Here is a 3,248-nt window from a genome sequence, read left to right as displayed (position 1 = left end):
TGTCCTCAGGCTGTTGAATTATAAACCCCTTTTTGTGTGATTAAAGTTGTATTCCTTGGAACACCTCGTGTGTGTGTGTGTGTGTGTGTGTGTGTGTGTGTGTGTGTGTGTGTGTGTGTGTGTGTGTGTGTGTGTGTGTGTGTGTGTGTGTGTGTGTGTGTGTGTGTGTGTGTGTGTGTGTGTGTGTGCGTGTGTGTAGTGACAAAAGTGAATATATATATTTACACAAACCAAATCACCGAGGACAAAACCAGCCTAGAACGCCCACAGACAGACTTCAGTGTTCCTGGTCATTTCCTATTGAAGACTTTCATTGTTCCTGTTATGAATGTTTAGTCTCTCACCTTGCAGGGTGGTGCAGAGTCACATGTCTAGTCACAATTAAGGTCAGTGTGTTGACATAGTAGAGGGTTCAACCAGTAAACACTAGTAGACACGAGATCACATCAGGGGCTGGATTCAATCTGTTTCGCTGAAGTTCAGCGTTACAGTGTGATTTAAAACTGTTCCCGAGTCAGTGGAGACTGCATTCACGATAAGCTGCTTATGTCAGCTCAGTAGGAACTGAACTTTAACCTCCTAAAACGTCTAAGCCTTTGGGGGTAGAATCATTTACCTATTTGATTTTCAATTGTAAAAGCACTGTATCGTATCAAAAAATAATATTGCATTTTTATTGACAAAATATTTCAATTTGGCCTTTACTACTATAGGCCATAGAAACATACTGAATAACAGATTCATACTTTACTACTATAGGCCATAGAAACATACTGAATAACAGATTCATACTTTACTACTATAGGCCATAGAAACATACTGAATAACAGATTCATACTTTACTACTATAGGCCATAGAAACATACTGAATAACAGATTCATACTTTACTACTATAGGCCATAGAAACATACTGAATAACAGATTCATACTTTACTACTATAGGCCATAGAAACATACTGAATAACAGATTCATACTTTACTACTATAGGCCATAGAAACATACTGAATAACAGATTCATACTTTACTACTATAGGCCATAGAAACATACTGAATAACAGATTCATACTTTACTACTATAGGCCATAGAAACATACTGAATAACAGATTCATACTTTACTACTATAGGCCATATAGAAACATACTGAATAACAGATTCATACTTTACTACTATAGGCCATAGAAACATACTGAATAACAGATTCATACTTTACTACTATAGGCCATAGAAACATACTGAATAACAGATTCATACTTTACTACTATAGGCCATAGAAACATACTGAATAACAGATTCATACTTTACTACTATAGGCCATAGAAACATACTGAATAACAGATTCATACTTTACTACTATAGGCCATAGAAACATACTGAATAACAGATTCATACTTTACTACTATAGGCCATAGAAACATACTGAATAACAGATTCATACTTTACTACTATAGGCCATAGAAACATACTGAATAACAGATTCATACAGGTCAAACCAGACAGTCACTAAATATATCATAAGGAATAGGATTTAAGTGTCTGTGCCGTATCTAGGAAAGCTCAGGAAATATTTGTAAAAAAAAAACAAATTAGATATGTAACTTTCTGGGTGACTTGGAACAAATTCACATAGAAATGTAGTTATAGATCTGTCATTGTCGTTGAAAGCAAGTCTAAGAACTGCAGATATGTTCTATGTGTGCTATTGCAGTGCTTACTGGTTCTTAAGTTTAGTTTTTGCGTCTTTTACTTTCGGTTTTGTACACCAGCTGAAAATACAATATTTTTGGTTATGGAAAACATATTTCACAGCATTTTGGATGGTAAAAGAGCATCCTGTCGGGCTGTATCACCGCCTGGTACGCAACTGCTCCGCCCACAACCGTAAGGCTCTCCAGAGGGTAGTGAGGTCTGCACAACGCATCACCGGGGCAAACTACCTGCCCTCCAGGACACCTACACCACCCATGTCACAGGAAGGCCATAAAGATCATCAAGGACAACAACCACCGAGCCACTGCCTGTTCACCCCGCTATCATCCAGAAGGCGAGGTCAGTACAGGTGCATCAAAGCTGGGACCGAGAGACTGAAAAGATTCAGCTTCTATCTCAAGGCCATCAGACTGTTAAACAGCCACCACTAACATTGAGTGGCTGCTGCCAACGTACTGAATCAACTCCCTACATTACTCAATACTCTACATTACTCATCTCATATGTATATACTGTACTCTATACCATCTACTGCATCTTGCATATCCTCCTCCCCTCACACCCCGTCCACCTCCTCACACCCCGTCCCCTCCCTCACACCCCGTCCTCCTCCCCTCACACCCCGTCCTCCCCTCACACCCTCCTCATCCCCCTCACACACCGACCTCCCCTCAACAGTCCTCCCCTCACACCCCGTCCTCATCCCCCTCAAACCCCGTCCTCATCCCCTGAATAACAAATTCCTCACACCAGTCCTCCCCTCACACCCGTCCTCCCCCTCACACCCCCGTCCTCCTCCCCTCACACACCGTCCTCCCCTCACTACACCGTAGTCCCCTCACAACATCCTCCCCCCTCACACCCTGTCCTCCTCCCCCCTCACACCCTCGTCCTCCTCCCCTAACAGATCATCTTTACTCACACCCCGCCATGAAACATCACTGAATCCTCCCCCTCACACACCGTCCTCCCCTCACACACCGTCTCCCCCTCACACCCCATCCTCCCCCTCAGACCCGTCCTCATCCCCTCACACACCGTCCTCCCCTCACACACCCATCCTCCCCCTCACCATTCCTCCTCCCCCTTCATACCCCGTTACCTCCCTCACCCCGTCCTCCCCTCCTCACATACTCCTCCCCTCACACCTCGTCCTCCTCCCCCTCACACACCGTCCTCCCCTCACCCGTCCCTCTCCCTCACACCCCTTTCCTCCTCCCCCTCCATAGAAACCCCTCACTGTCCTCCCTCACACCCCCTCCCCTCACACCCGTCCTCATCCCCCTCACACCCACCCCTCCCCCTCACACTGTCCTCCCCCTCACTCCCGTCCTCCTCCCCTCACACCCGTCCTCCCCTCTCACCCCGTCCTCCCCTCACACCCATGTCCTCCTCCCCCTCACACCCGTCCTCCTCCCCCTCACACCCCGTCCTCCCCCTCCACACATCCTCCCCCTCACCCCGTCCTCCTCCCCTCACACACATCCTCCCCCTCACACGTCCTCCCCCTCACCTCCTCCCCTCACCCCGTCCTCCTC

Source organism: Oncorhynchus nerka, unplaced genomic scaffold (genome assembly GCF_034236695.1).
Source record: "Oncorhynchus nerka isolate Pitt River unplaced genomic scaffold, Oner_Uvic_2.0 unplaced_scaffold_1253, whole genome shotgun sequence".
Lineage (NCBI taxonomy): Eukaryota > Metazoa > Chordata > Actinopteri > Salmoniformes > Salmonidae > Oncorhynchus > Oncorhynchus nerka.
The sequence above is the reverse complement of the archived record's forward strand: the minus strand, read 5'-3'. Positions refer to the sequence as shown.